General features: G+C 35.0%; 1 protein-coding gene across 3 annotated transcripts in view; it reads right to left on the bottom strand.

The window, feature by feature from the left end:
• GNGT1 (G protein subunit gamma transducin 1) overlaps positions 1–17,194 on the bottom strand; it is a 337,517-nt gene that overhangs the window by 287,166 nt on the left and 33,157 nt on the right. The gene's annotated exons all lie outside the window — the stretch shown is intronic.

Below are 17,194 nucleotides of genomic sequence, written 5' to 3'. Positions count from 1 at the left end.
AAATGATGTCATCCATGCCCATGACTTTAATTACCACCAATATACCAATGAGTCCTATCCAACTGCAAACTTGGCATCTCCCATTAATTGTCTCAAAGGCACATCAAATTCTATACATCTAAAACCCAATTCATGTTCTCCACCTCTCACAACCACTTTATAATCTACTTAGCATGGTGGTGTTCCAATGTGTGACAAAGCATGAACAGTGATAAACCAAACACCTGCTTTAACTAACCCATTGTCCTTATCCCCCAATCTGTTACAAATCATATCTATTTTAGCTCCTGAATATCTCTTACTTTTGTTTTTCTCTATTTCCACTGCCACCCCCATAGTCCAAGCTACACTTTCTTCTCATTCCAATAACTATAATATCTTCTGTAGCCATTTTCTATTACCAAGTAACAAGTTATCATAGACTTAGTGTGTTGAAACACCACCAATCTATTAGTTCACAATTTTGTACATGAAAAGTCCAGGATAGGGCAAGAATAGATAGGTTCTCTGCTCATGGCATCAAAAAACTGAAATCAGGGTGTCAGGTAGGTTGAGTTCTTATCTGTGGGCTCCGAGGCGGGGGGGGGGGGGGGGCGGAATCTACTTTGAAGCTCATTCTTGTTATTGGCAGAATTAAGTTCCTTGCAGTTATAGGACTGAGGTTCCTATTTCCTTGCTAGTGTCAGCCAGGGATTGCTCTCAGCTCCTTCATTCTTTTCCTTTCATCTTTAAGCCATCAATGGTACATAAAATCCTTCTTGTGCTTTGAATCTCTGACCTCCTCTTCTGCAACCTGCTGAAGAAAATTTCTGACTTTTAAGTGATTTTAAGTTCAGGTTGGACCCACACAGATAATCTACCTATTTAAGGTTAACATATTTGGGAACTTAATTCAAAATATCATCTAAATATCTTCATCTAAATAATTCATCTAAAATATCTTCAAAGGAGTATCAAGATTAGTATTTGACCGAACAACTAAGAGAAGGTATTTGGACACCAAGAACAAGAATCTTGAAGGCCATCTAAAATCCTGCCTACCGTAGTTTCCATGCTTTTTATTATTCTCCTCTTACAGTTTACTTCAGCCAAAGTCATCACTCTATACCCCATACTTGACACTGAACACGCTCCATGGTTTGTTTATTTGTTTGCTTCTTTGGTTGGTTGTTTGGACGGGGTCATCTATGTAACATAAATTGGAAAGTAGAAATGTCTTTGAATAATTTTGATTAAAAAAGCATAATACAATTTACACACACATGGATGATAATCATCTAGCATAAGAGTCACCAGCAAGGAAGAATTGCATCAGGCCCAAACAAAATAGCCTCAAATATTAGACTACTCATTTTAGAATGACATGATAGTATAGGGCACTTGGGTGGCTCTGTTGGTGAAGTGCCCAACTCTTGATTTTGGCTTGGATCATGATCTCATGGTTCATGAATCTGAGTCCCATGTCAGGCTCTGTGCTGACAGTGTGGAACCTGCTTGTGATTCTCTCTCTCTCTCTCTCTCTCTCTCTCTCTCGGGGAAAAAAAAAAAAACTTAAAAAGAATGACATGATAGTTCAATGATCTGAACTGTAAATCTAATTTGAGTATGTAAGTAGCCAGTCCTGGGAACCACCTTGGGAAACAATTTATATAGACAATTCAGTGAAAGCTGAGTGGAAACCTGGTAGAATAAATAAATATATATATATAACAAAAAGAGGGCTGGGGTTTGGCAAAAATATAAAAATTCAAACATGCATATTAACAACTCTGTGATACTACAGATCTGTTACTTCTCTCACTGACACAGTTGCTTATGTCAGTGTAAGTAAATAATATATTCATTAGTTAAGCCATCAACCAATTGGTATGCTTACAAAGACCGCTTTTAAGATGAGAAAAAAAATGGTTTACTTTCTTAGCAGGACAATTAATTGAAATGGAATTTTTGTGTTGTAGACAGCCAGTAGCTATATGGAATGGTTTTAATTGTTATGGTGACCAAGGACAGGAGGGCTGCCTGGCAAATGAGCTAGAAAATTTACTGTCAACAGAAGTAATGAAGTATGTATGTGCATAATATGGGAGGAACAACAAACAGCTTGTGATAAAATAGAAAACAACATGAAACTTGGGAGGCTAGAAAGGCATACTTGAAGTATATGGTGAAGAATCTCATTTTCCTTGACTACAGCAAAGGCTTTAGTATAGGCTGAAACTTGGGCAGCAGTGCAATGGTTTCAGAGATTCTCTATCTCTTAGCATGCAATAGCATCCTTTACAGAGGCTTCCTGGGTGCAGAAGGACATGCCATGTGGCCATGCTTTAGCAAAGAAACCACACCACTCTTTCTCTGCTCCACACTCACATTGCTTTACTTTTTTTTTTTATGGGGGCAAGCTGAGCTAATCATTGTAGAATTTGGGTCAAAATAAACTGCTTTGGCATCAAAATGTCCAACCTTAAGTGTCCAATCTTAAGTGCTAGCTGCTCAGAAGAGTAGTATAAAAGCCTATGCCTGGAGATATAGGCACTCTCTCCCACTGGGAATAGGAGACCTTAGTTCATTAGTTGAGTAAGCCAGAAAGATCATCTAAGATGCTAACAGAGAAATTCTGACTACATCTCCTCATACCATGCTAAAAGAAGTACTTTATTCTCCAGGTTGGGAGAAGCACTGGAGATTTTCCAAACAGGTAACAGACATAATTGAGTCTGTGTTTAAAAAAATAACCAGCAACAACATGAGAGATAAATTTGGTAAGAGAATGTAAACAAGAAGTAGAGATACTACAAAATAAGCCAGACCATGAAATGGGCAAATATTCTGGAAAAAAAAAAGGATGGATTTTAGAGACATTCTAGATATCGAACAAAACTTTAACTTAGTCATCCTGATTTTCATTAAACCACTACTCGATCATCCAATCAGTATTCCCACATACACTCTTCTTGGATCTACACTTAGGCTTGTTGCTAGGACATTAATATCATTAACAACCCAAAGAATCTTCTGGAATTCTTCCACGCTTAATTCCTTAGACATCAACCTAGCCATGATATATGCAAATAGAATATAGGTTTTATACAAAATAAACACTCAAGCAAAATATATATTAGTTAAAGCATTTCGAAAGCTGTATTTTTTTTTAATTTTTTATGTTTATTTTTGAGAGAGAGGGAGAGACAGAGCGTGAGCAGGGGAGGGACAGAGAGAGAGGGAGACACAGAATCCAAAGCAGGCTCCAGGCTCTGAGCTCTCAGCACAGAGCCCAACACGGGGCTCAAACTCACAAACCGCGAGATCATGACCTGAGCCGAAGTTGGATGCTCAGCTGACTGAGCCACCCAGGCGCCCCCAAAAGCTGTAAAGTATTAAACAAATGTAACAAATTCCTGATGCCTTATCTTCCCTAGGCAGATTCAACCCTACCTCTATCTGATCACCTAACCATGCAAATCTAGAGAATAAGATTAATCTACCCAGGGTCCTTTGACTTCCCTGAGTATCAGCATGGCCTTTCAGGTAGTCCAGAATATTGATCTTCATTGAATGATATTCCAACCTGGGATATTGTCCTTTGGTCATTTCTGCTTTCTCAGTAACAAGAGACTGCTTACTCTTTCTGATCTATTGGTAGCCTCCTAATCTGCTGATAGAATCACAGATCATTCAATTCAATCCAAAGAATTTTTATTAAGCATTTACTATCTATGCAGCATGACATAGTAGACACAGTAGAAGAAGTCACAGTAACTGAGTGACTATTAGTATCCCTAAGTAATCTCTAATCCAGTAAGGAAGATAGGCAATCAATTTAATGTACTGTCAAAAGTGAAAAAAATTAAAGTATATATAAAGTGCTATGGGGTATAAAGTAGATATCAAATTGTTAGCCTTTCTTTTCCCTATAGTAATTTTCCAGAAAGCCTTACCAAAAACTGACATCTGAATTTATTTCAGAGGCAATTCACACTGAAATAACATAAGTTGAAGAAAATAATGTAAGATCAGCTATTCCTAACATTATCAAAACCAAAATTTCCAAATATCTCTATATGAGAGTAGTTTTACTTTAATTTTACATTGTTTGGAAAACAGAATGACAAAAATTTTGCCTTTAGCTTTGTCAATATTTTACAAATTAAATTTTACATGTATCTATTAGGAAAAAATGCACTGCAAAAAAAGTCTTTTTAATGATTAAGGTATTTTCCTTTCATTTAATGGACATTTAAAATTAATTATTTTAATTTTACTAATCACAGGAGCATCTATTTATATTTGAAAAATCACAGTACATGCATAAGAGCCACTTTCAGTTTAGAGAAAATATTTCATGCATTTAAGGATTTACATTTTCTTTGTTAACTCCAGTGACTTTACAGGCTCCCAGAGATTTGAAGTATATAACTTGAGAGTCACTGACCTCAGTGGCCTATAGTTCAGAAAAGGAATCAGAACCCTTTGGATCTCTGGGGCACTGAGAAAGAATTAGAAAGTGTATGGGAAGCTAGAATTGAATCAAGAACAATCATAGGTGTTTTATACTCAGGAAGTCTGTGTGACTGAGTTGTTGTATTTTTTTTCCCTTCATCTAAAGTAACATAAAATGTTAAAATTAGTGGGGACATTAACAATTTCCTTTCTTGGTTCTTCTTATTTTACAATGAGGAAACTGGAACTCAGAGAAGTTAAAATACTGCTAAGAGTTACTAGCCATATAATCAAAAGTATGACCTAGGTTTTTTTTTTTTAATCTAAATATATTGTCTTATCCAATCCATTAAATTAAAGGAAAATACTATAATGATTAAAAAGATTGTAGTGCATTTTTTCCAGTAAATATATGTAAAGTTTAATTTGTGATTCATTGACCAAGCTAAAGGTAAATTTAAATGCTAATTATGTAGAAAAAACTGGTTATAAAGACTATAAAATCTATATTGATAATACTTTGCATACATATAAGTTTGTTTGGAAACTTGAAAACACAAATTGGTACATTATCCTTTCCAAGAATGGGAGCCCCAAATAAACCACAAACAAATTAAAGTTTGTTTCCTCCAAGAAAGATTTGTGTCTGAAAGATTTGTGAATTCACTGAGCATTTCAGGTCAGAATAATTATTCAGGAGAAGAAATATTGGACAGTACAGGGACTGACACTTCATCCCTATTTCTACAATAATTACTTGGCTTCATTTCCTAAAGTCTTAGATGAGGAGCTAATTTCCTGTCTGTTGTTCTGACTATAAATGAGATTGTCATTTGCTTCTGTTTAACTCTAATCAAAAGTAATAACCACTTAACTATGACTATTTAATCAAGTTTTGATCAAAATCACCTGTCACTGCCAATACCAATAATATAATTTAAAATATATATTATATATGTACATTATACATACATTAGATAGATAGATAGATAGATAGATAGATAGAGATAGATAGATATATTTATCCAGGATTCTATGTTGTGTTTCAAACAAGAAGTCCTACATTGGATTTCTTTAAAGAGCACTCATATGCTTTTACAGAATTGACCAATGGCAATTCTTTTTGTCACCAAGAGGCTAGTAATTCAAAGTTTAGGAGGGACAAGGCTTTTGCATCATGCAAAAGAGAAAGTTGGAACTGAGAACACTGCATAAAGATATGTCACTTGTTACAACACTGGGATGAGACTCTCCCTCCCCAATGCCATGAGACATTGGAACTATTGAATCAAGACTACAAAATAAGTATTTATTTTTTTAATGTTTACTTATTTTTGAGAGAGAGAGAGAGCAGGGGAGGGGCAGAGAGAGAGGGGGACAGAGGATTTGAAGTGGGCTCTATGCTGACAGCAGAGAGCCCAATGCAGGGCTCAGACTCATGGACCATGAGATCATGACCTGAGCCAAAGTCAGATGCATAACCAACAGAGCCACCCAGGTGCCCCTACAAAATAAATATTTAAAATAAAATTAAGATATAACTATTTGAAATAGAACAGAAAAAATGTAACAAAAATTATAAACATAATGAAAAGTTAAATCACAATAGGTACAGCTGACATAATAGTTATTAAATTAGAAACTAGATATTCAATTGGTCAGGTCTAGAAAATATTTTAAAAATTAGGAAATATAGAATGTATAAAGACAAAACCTATTATAAGTTAGTAAGAGTCCCACAAGGACTTGGCAGTGGGAAGAAAATGGCAGTGGAAAATAAACCAAAATAAAACAAAACAAAGCATAGCTTCATCAGGTAAAATTTCCAATAATCTTGAGTTTGGACCTGGAAAAGAAGATTATATAAAAGGGAAGTCATGGCAGTGTAAAAACTGAAGGCCAGAAAAAGCAAAATTCAGAGTATAAACTGCCCAAATCACTGCTAACTATAACACTATGAGAGATGGGACAGATCCCAAAGGAGACAGAGGAAAAGCTACAGAGACCACAAAAGGTATCTACTCTTGATTTAGGGCTACATACAAGAATGTCAACCAACTCCAAGCAAGATTTAAAAATAAAAATAAGAGCTCTTCTAGACACATCATACTCAAACCACTGATAGCCAAAAATAAAGGAATATATTAAAAGCAGGCACAGAAAAATGGTACATTATATGCAGAATAGCAATGTTTAAATAACATATAATTTATCAGAAGCTCTCAAAGACAAAAGACATTGAAATGACATATTTAAAGGCCTCAAGGAAAAAAGTTGTCAACTAATAATTTTATATCCAGGGAAGATAAACTCTAAGGATGAAAATGAAATGAATAAATTTTCATATAAATAAAAAATAGATTTTATAGCTCACAGAGTGTACTATAAGATATACTGAAGTAAAATAGTCTAGAAAGCAACTTGTGTGTACAGAAAAAAAAATAAACACAAATGGTAAAGATGTGAATATATATAAGTAAAGATACAAAAGATCAAATGACACCAAAAAACACAGAAACCTAAATAGTAGCTATGCGAGGAAATGGATGTGTTAACCTTCTTGTGGTAATCATTTTGCAATATATATGTATATCAAATTATCATGTTGTATATCTTAAACTTACACAATGTTATATGTCAATTATATTTCAATAAAGCTAGGGAAAAATAACCACATTAACCTAATTGCAAATTATTTAGGACTATACTCAACAACTGAAAATGCATACTCTTTTCAAGTGCTCATAAAATGTACATGAAAATAGACCATACAATGGACCATAAAATAAATCTTAAAAATATTTTAAAAGATTAAAATTTTATACAATGTCTTCCCTGACCAAAATGGAATTAAATTACAAATCATGAAAATAATATATCTAGAAAAGTTCCAGATATCTAGAAATTGAACAATTTACATTTAAACAACTTATAGGTCAGAAAGAAATTACAAAGAAAATTAGAAAATATTTTGAACCATTGATAAAAGCACAACACATCAACATCTTTGGGATGCAGCTAAAGCAGTACTTAGAAGAAAATTTTAGTTATTAAATGCATATAGAAGAAAAGATCGCAAATCAATGACCTCTTCTCCACTAGAAACTAGTGAAAGAACAGCTAATTACACCAAAAGCAAACAGAAGGGAAAAAAAATAATAAACACAAAGGTAGAAACCAATGAAACTGAAAACAGAAAACTCATTAATAGAATCAATGAAACCAAAGTTTGTTCTTTAAAAAGAACAATTAGATTGAAGACCTCTATTAAGGCTTATCAGGAAAAAAGAAAACACAAATTATCTACCAGGCGTGAAAAAAAGGAAATCACTATAGATCTTGAGATGTTGTGAACAACTTTACACCAAGAAATAAATAAATGAACAAATCCCTTGAAAGCTTACTCAAGACAAAATACATAACCTTATAACCTGAATAAGTCTATACATATTAAAGAATGAAATCCATACCTGAAAACCTCACAAAGAAAATTTCAGGCCAAAAGAGGTTCACTGGTGAATTCTACAAAATATTTAAGGATGAAATATCAACTTTACATACCATCTTTCAGAAAACTGAATAGGAAGAAATATATCCCAACTTATTTTATGAGGTGAGATTTACTGTGATATCAAAAACAAGACAGGGGCGCCTGGGTGGCACAGTCGGTTAAGCATCCGACTTCAGCCAGGTCACGATCTCACGGTCCGTGAGTTCGAGCCCCGCATCAGGCTCTGGGCTGATGGCTCAGAGCCTGGAGCCTGCTTCTGATTCTGTGTCTCCCTCTCTCTCTGCCCCTCCCCCGTTCATGCTCTGTCTCTCTCTGTCCCAAAAATAAATAAACGTTGAAAAAAAAAATTTAAAAAAAAAAAAAAACAAGACAAAGATATTATAAGAAAAAATAACAATAGAACAATATCCCTCAAAAATATAAATGTAAAGAACAAATATAAAATGCAAAAGTTCTTAGGAAAATTATAAAGGAACAGAGAGAATACAAATGAAAAGAAGCTGTTGGATTTCCAATTTCTACTGGAAGGAAGCAGGCTGATAAAATTATTCAGACACATGCACATGCTACCTTTCATAGAAAAGAAAATATGACTAAGAGGGTGAAACCAGGAATGGACTGAACAGAGCCAAGACCCTCCAGGCACAAATGAGAACTCAGGGGGCAGAGCAGAAACCCGTGAAGGATTATCTCTAAGTCTTTAAACCTAATCAAGGAACTGAGGCTAAAAAGTTGTCCTAGCCAAATTTCAGAACTGCATTGGATCAATGATTCCTTTTTATCTTCCATTTTTGCCCTTTCTGAATTGGAATGTCTATAACTATTAATGATACTCATCCCACAGTTGTATGCTGGGAGTGTTGGGTCATGTAAGTCTTCTCTGTAGTTTCACAGGTCCATAGACAAAGATTAATTATGCCCTAGGAGTTACACTTAATGGATTATACCCAAGAGCCTCATCTGCATATGATTTAGATGACTTAAATGTTGAAAGTTTGGCCTTTGTTGCTAATGAGATTTAGAAGAGATTCAGGATTTGAGCCAATGCTGTAATGGGGTGAGACTCTTAGAATTCTTGGGAGGCAATGAACGTATTATGCTTTTGGCAAGGGCTAGAATCTTTGGGGGCCAAATGGCAGAATTCTAGGATATCCCCCAAGAATTTCTACCCTCCCTGGTGTACATGCCCTGAATAATACTTGGGACCTTGAATATGATAGATTTTACTCCAGTGATTACATTATGTTATAGACAAACTTGACCTTAAGATAGGAAGATTATCCAGGTGGATAATCTGACCAAATCATATAAGCCATTAAAAGTAGAGTTTTTTTCAACTGGTCATAGAAGAGACGGTGAGGTTATCAAAGCATGAGAAGGATTTAAATTGTCATTGCTGGCTTGCAAATCAAGGTTATTAATATACCTTACCTGGATTGACAGAATATGGAAATGGGGGTGATAAAGAAGGAAGGGGAAGAAGGAAAATTATATGACCCAATTATATGTAAAAGTATGTGTTTGGGAGTATGAGTGAATGCACAAAAGATGAATTAAAAGATTAACTAAAATGTCAGCAGTAGTTATTTAGGGATGGTGAGATTTCGGGGGATCTTAACTTTCTCATATTTGTATATACCATTTGAATACTTTAGTGTAGAGATACATTACCTATTTAATACTGAATAAAATGGAACTGTTTTCACCATGAGGGGAATAAAATTTAAATATAATTGTTCAAAAGACAACGTACAAAACAGTGTGATATTACAAATAATAAAATAAGATTGGAAGTAGAGAGGGGTTAAGATGAGAGACAGAGATTCTGTAAATAAATAAGAATAAAGTCAAACAACCAAAAGGAAAAAAAAAGGGCAAAGGCTAGGAGAAAAATTTTTCAGAAAAGCAAAAACTAATAGCAAATAAACATAGTGCAACATGCTGGTGATCACATAAATGCAAAATAAAACTACCATAAAATACAATTTCATACCTCCAGACTGGCAAAAAAAATAAATAAAAATAAAGTCTAATAATACCACATAGTTGATGAGACTGTAGAATACAAACTCTCTTATGCATGTGTAGAGAAAGTGTAAGTTAAAGAACAATTAGGGGGTATCTGACAAATTTGAAGAAGCATTTCCTAGGATCTAGCAATTCTCTGTTAGAGGCCCTCACAAGGAGACATGTACACAAATGCCCAGAGCAGCACTATTTGTCATGAAGACTAACTGTAAACAACCTACATGTTCTTGGGTTGAAGGCTGAATAAATAAGTTGCACTCTGCTCATCTATGTAAGAGTTGCATCAACATGGGTGAATCTCACAAAATTTAATTTGAATTAAAAAACAAGTTGTCAAAGGAAATATTGACCATGATACTGTTTATTATAAAACAGGCAGAATAACAATATATGTGGTAAAAACTTACATAAGAAGATAAACACTAAACTCTGGAGAATGACTGGAGAGGATAAATAGGAATGAAATCAGGATGGTATACATAGGGATTTCCAGAAATAGTTTCTTTAAAAATATATATTTTTATATCTATGTATATTTTATAGAGAGAAATATGACAAAATATTATGACTGACAAACCTGAGTGAAGGATAAATGATGATGATGAAGACAGAGAGCTCAATTTTTCATAATGTAGAAAATCTTGTAATACTATGAAAATGTATTCCAAACTTCTAATAATTTTTAAAATGGAAATACATTTAAAGTTATATAATGGCATATATTACTTGATAAAGCCTCACTTTATTTTACTAATTGAGGATAATCTATTATTACTGAACTGTCAAAGTTCTATTAGGGGTCATTTGTTTGATCGTACTTTCACAAGGTATACGCTTAACAGTGGATCTATACTTAACAATTGATCAAACCAAGGCACATTTGAGCCAGTCATTTCAACTCTTTTCAAGATCAATACCAATCACTATAATATTGATTAGAGTACAAGGCTTGATATAGATTGTGAAGCTGGAGGAAAGGATTGGCTCAATCTGATTCCATAGCAAATACAGAAGTGGCCCAAGGGCTTAGGTGGATCCTGAGAAACTTAACAGAAACCCATGGGGGAGGGGAAGGAAAAAAAAAAAAAGAGGTTAGAGTGGGAGAGAGCCAAAGCATAAGAGACTGTTAAAAACTGAGAACAAACTGAGGGTTGATGGGGGGTGGGAGGGAGGGGAGGGTGGGTGCTGGGTATTGAGGAGGGCACCTTTGGGGATGAGCACTGGGTGTTGTATGGAAACCAATTTGACAATAAACTTCATGTATTGAAAAAAAAACAAATAAAGGTATAGGTAGGAAAAAAATTAATTAATTAAAAACACTAAAAAAGAAAACATGCAGAAGAAAATACATGATTTTCTAAAGTGCCTATATATCATTCCACTCTACTAGTAGAGAAAATAGTTCTAATAAGACCCATAAAACATATGCCCTAGTAAAATTATATATTTAATGTTAACATGGAAATATCTTCAAGGAAATAATGCCAGGTACATATGTGTTATGTACATGTAATTGTACACATGTAAAACATTTATAGAAAGATAAAAGAGGAAAGATAAAGATAAAAAAAGAAAAAGAAGTGGCCCAAGGGAAGTGAGACAGCAAAATCCTTCTAATGTACCAGATGAATTAAATTAATTTAGATTCCTATTCTTCAACTTTTTTTTAATCCTCTACTTCTAGGAAAAAGTTTTGGTTTTAATTCTGCCTTTATGGGGTCAAAAATGACTACATTATTCCTGAAGGTTTCCTGTACCCATTTTCCAAAGAGCAGTTCCAATCTATTTAGACAATACAATAACAGGGATGTAGGTTTCTATGCTGAACTAAGAACTGGAATGGGAATTCCAGAGAAGGAAATTTGGTAGACTCAGATAGTTGCATGCAAAGGTAGAAAACTGTAATATAGTGAAATTTTATAACATAAACCATAATATTACACTCTAATATATATCTTCTGGAAATCTGAAAGCTCTCATAATGAATAGATACTTTTAAATACCCCATGACATATGAAAATGTTTATTTCCATATGATTATGATTCATTACTAGAATTGGAATGCATCAACAATATAACTGTAATATGCAAAGGAAAAGACAGTGTGCTTTTATGGGAATTTTAAGTTCAATAAAGATATTACTTTTCGGACTTCTTTTATTATCTTCTTAAGCCAATCCCCATATTGCTACATGTAATTGTGGAATGCAGTATATTGGTAGTTAGCTAAGAAGAGTGAAATAACATAATCTGGGTATTCAAAGTAGCAGAATTCTGACTATCCAGCAAAGCAAATGCCTCTATTATTCTGCTTACAAGTAATGCCATCCAACTCAAATAACAGAGTTATACAAAATATCTGTTATTATATGAAGTATAGCAATCAGCCTTCAGAATAAAGAAGGGCAAAAGTCTTTTTGAAAACATCTTTTCACCCCCTAAGTAGGGGAAAGAGATACAATATCCCAACGGAGCTCTCACCAGCTAAGCCTCCGCACAGCAGTGTGGGAGAGGTAACCTGATCACGCCTGGGAAGGAAAAGATGTAGATCACATTATTCATGGATACCACCTGCTGGTAGACATGCGGCGTTGCTACACAGAGAAGGGCACAGAGGGGAAATACACACAGAAATGGAAAGACTAGATTATACCGAATAGAGAAAGAATATTTAGGAAAAAAAGTGATGAAATTGAGTAGGCTTTATAGCAAGCTGGTGACAACATCTCATTCCTTCAAGAACTTTTCTAACAAATTTCTGAGTTTTAACTTTGAAACATCTGTGACGTGTAGCAATTGGCTCTACTTTACAATTTTGTTAACAACTAATAATTACACATAAATCTAAGATTTATAGGCTATTAATTCTTACATTGAGAGAAATGACTCTCAAAGGGGACTATTTTACTCCCCTTGCTCCCATTGGGAAATTTGTCACTGTCTGAAGAAAACTGTTGTTTTCACAATGGGGGGGCAGGGGGAGGAGGGTATGCTGTGTTAATGACATCTAGTGACTGGGAGGCCAGGGATACTGCTAAATGGGACAGCCCCCCACTACAACAAAGTACAATCCAGCCCAAAACAAAAACAGAGTCAAACTTGAGAAATCCTGACCTAAAGGAACCAATTCAAAAATTAAAATACAGAAAAAAAGCCTTCTGGCTTTTATTTTATTTAATAAACATTTACATAGTACTTACTATGCATCCAGTGCTCTTCTAAAAGCTTTACAAGCATTAACATATTTTGTTATCATAACAATTCTAAGAGGTAAAGATTAATAGCCCCATTTCTAAAATGGGGAAACTGAAACACAAAGAGGTTAAATAGCTTGTGCAAGTCGTCATGACTAGCAAATGCTAGTTATAATTTGAATCTAGGGACCCTGGTTCCACAGTCCATTTCCTAAACTATGAAACTATGCTGATCACCTTTCAGTGGACATATTCTTTCAATACAAGAAGATACCCAAAAATAGGTTGCCATTCCAATGATTTTCCTGCCCACCATCTTCTGCTATAACCTGATGAAGTCAATGTATTGTCAGTCACTGCAATGTTTGTATCCCTGTTTCAAGGAAGTAGGGTGGTATAGTGGGGGTGGGGGAGGAAGTCCTCTGGGTTTTAAAATTTTAAAGATCTGAGTTCAAACTCTACCCCTATCCCTTAACTCTATAGCCTTCATCAACTTTCTAAACCTTAGTTTCCTTCCTGTAAAATAGAATTATTAGTACTTGCAGACTGTTTGCAAGAAATAGAATTATGTGCTATGCAAACACATAGAAGACTCTGATAGCCATAATCGCCAAAAAAAAATGGTTAATATCATTATTTTTTCTATTTAATAGACCAGAATTCCTTACTAATATCCAACTGATTCCACATTCCCTTATATTTCTCTATCTCCCTGCCCATTCAAATCTGAATGTCTAATTCTAGAAAGATTTTGACTCTCCTAGTATGTCCCACTAAATGAAGCTAATAATTGCATTTCCTTGCCTATGTAATAATTGAAGTCATTAAGAAGATGCATATAGAAGTACTGGTTTTGTCTTTCCAGTCTCTTGAACAAATATTTCTTTATTCACCTTGTTGCTATGTTGATTTCTTCATTTTAGCCAGTTCAGATACAAATTCATGTCTCTTATTCCTTTATCTGAAGCAAGACAGCTCTCTGGTCTCAGATAGTAAATAACATTATAAATGGTTCAATTTGTGTTTACAATGTCAAATATGACTCATTAGATTGCCACTGGTAGAAGACACACTCAAGCTAGCTTGGGAAGAAAAAGAGTTTATGTATGAATTCCTACCACTGGAAAGTTCAGAAATGTAGCTAAGCCCTGAGGTTTCAAGCGTGGTTAAACAGAGGACACTGCCTCTTTGGCCATCTCTCCGAACCTTATGTAAAGCCAGTAGGCTTTCTCTTTGGTTTCGTCAGAATGGACAGGATTATCAATGGTTACCCTTATCAATGTTGCCCACTTACAGGCTAGTAGCTTTTGTTTTATTTTGCTTTGTTTTTTCTTGTTTTGTTTTGTTTTGTGACACTTCCTTACTATCTCTGGCTGGAACTTCCCTGACAGTCTTGGATTAGCCTGAATAGTTTATCACTGAACAATCAGTGGCCAGGCAGTCAGGTTACTTTGATTTGCCTGGCCTATGCCATGTTCCCTATCCTTCAATAGCCAGAAAGGGGAGAGCTTTCCTCACATGATGACAAAAAAGTTTCCAACAAGAAATAAAAGTTCCATCACTAGAGGAGATTGTAGACATATGCCGTCTACTATAGTGACCAAAGTATTCAAGCTTGGTTTATAAGGAAACAAGGTTTGGTTCTGTATTTTCATTTACTAAATTCCTAAATCAGGGTTATTTTTCATGTTCTCATTCTCTCGTCTTGAGAATTTATCTTGATCCAAAGGATCAAATGTTATAGAAGTACTTAAAGAGCATTACTGAGAAAAATATATTTAACCACTAGGACTGGGCTAACACTGACAGCAGGAACGGGAATGGTTGGTAACCTTGTTGCCTAGAACAGCATAGGATTTTTAAAATATAATGACAGGTAAAAAGTTGTGTCCAGATGAGCAGTTGCCATCTGAGAAGTTTAGTAAGACAAGAGAAGAGCAAAATGAAATACGTGTGTTGGCAGGCATTAGTAATAAGACTAAACAAGTGCAAATACCCATCCCACCTCTACTTGACCATTTTCTAGAATCTGGCGGCGACAATGGCTATAGTAATAGAGGAAAATCTATAGTACAGAGAGCCAGGTTATAGAAGGAGGTTATAGAGAGAACTTTCTGTGACGTAACCCACAGGGTGGGTTAGGCGACATTCTTTCAACTTTCAACTTTTCCCCTTAAGGGAAGATATAATCACCAGCTTTTATTAATTAGCATAATAAATAAATGAATGACAATCCCTATTTGCAACAGTAAAGGAAAACTAGTCTTTCAAATGCTCTACTTTGACAATATCATCCTGGAGGCCTCCTTCCCCCCCCCCCACTCTATTTTCAAGATCTGAAAACTATTCTCCCACTCCCTATCCAATAACAGAATTAGAAGTGACTGAGGATGACTAACAACCCAGGCTAGAGGACAGACTTTTCAGAAGGAAACCAAAAAGTTAAAAATCACAGAGTAGCTCTAGGGGCTGACAGAAAGAAGGGTGATGAGGAGAATATAAAACTAATAATGCAAGCCAGAAGACAAGAGCATGGGGACAAGCTGAATATGTGAGAGAAACCACTTTTAAATATCCATCATCCTGTGACTTCTGTGTATGTTGGAATATGACATTTGAACCTGAAGTAGACTATTCTACTTAGGCATTTTCAGGATCCCCTGCACGTGTTAGCTAAGAGTAGGATGGTTTTGTGATGGATTTAGCCCCTCTCGAGGAAGCATAGATCTAGGGTAGGATGGTTTTGTGATGGATTTAGCCCCTCTCGAGGAAGCATAGATCTAGGGTGACACATTCACTTAAGACAAGTTTATTGAAAACCTACTATACATATGCTAGGGTCTGTTTCAGCACCAGGAATATACAAATAATACAATACATTCCTTATAGAAGATAGTGACAGCTTCTTCAACAGTAGAATGAAAAAAAGAAAGAAGGGATGAGACAACAGAGAGAAGAGCATTTTGAAAGTAATACATGAACTCTATATTTTAGGAGCTGGGAAACTGGGAATATGTTAAATAAAGGACTCAAGTAATTAGAAATAGAATAAGACTTGTTGTAAATAGCTGTTTAAAATCTAAGAATAAAGCAGAAGCCCAGGTACTAGAACTAAAGAGCCAGGGTCAAATCAGAACAATAAAACTGACTTGATCTTTAGTGCCCTAGGCACAGATCTATATTTTCTAAAGGCTATTCCCTGATAATACAGGGCATATCTCAGAACCTAAAGATGGAGATGGACCCACAGGTGATGATGATCATATACAAGAGGAATAAAGTTATAGAGACAGTTATTAAGAAGTTTCTTACAACTAGAGAATGAATAGATACCTATTCACTTGGGTTCTTCTTTGATACTTCTTATCTAGGATACCAAGAATTTTGAAATATTAGTCCTGGTGATCACAGGGGTGAAACCTGAAATTCTTCATCAAATTCCTATTTTTCTTAGAGCATTACTTGTAAAGCATTTCAATGGAATTAACACAAATGGCAGAGACTGTGTGTGTGTGTGTGTGTGTGTGTGTGTGTGTGTATATATATATATATATATATGCCCTTTGTTGGTTCTGATGGCCCAGCTCAAAGTGACCTTCCTTAAGCATGAGAATTTTGTATTGCAGTTATTATTTATCCATATTTGCATAATTTGTGTTGTTATTATAAAGTTTACACCCCCCCCCCCAAATACTTCAGGGGCAGCTATACACTATTTTATCATGCAGCTTTGGGTACTACTGAAACCTTGCCATATGCCACCAAGGAAACAGACTCAGTTTGAAAAGCTAAAGAAAATTATGTTTTGATGTCCAAGGGAATCTGTACAATGGCTACATTTGGATAATGTTACTACATGATGCTCCCCCTCTACCCTTTGCCCACCACATGATATGATCATTTTAAATATTCCTCAGAAGTTCATGTCACATACAGTTGTATTGGACACTGATTCTACTGGTTTAAACAAACTCCTTTTTTTTTTTTAAATTTTTTTTAACGTTTATTTATTTTCGAGACAGAG

Source organism: Prionailurus viverrinus, chromosome A2 (assembly GCF_022837055.1).
Source record: "Prionailurus viverrinus isolate Anna chromosome A2, UM_Priviv_1.0, whole genome shotgun sequence".
Lineage (NCBI taxonomy): Eukaryota > Metazoa > Chordata > Mammalia > Carnivora > Felidae > Prionailurus > Prionailurus viverrinus.
Note: the sequence above shows the minus strand (reverse complement) of the source record. Positions and strands in the feature narration are given on the sequence as shown.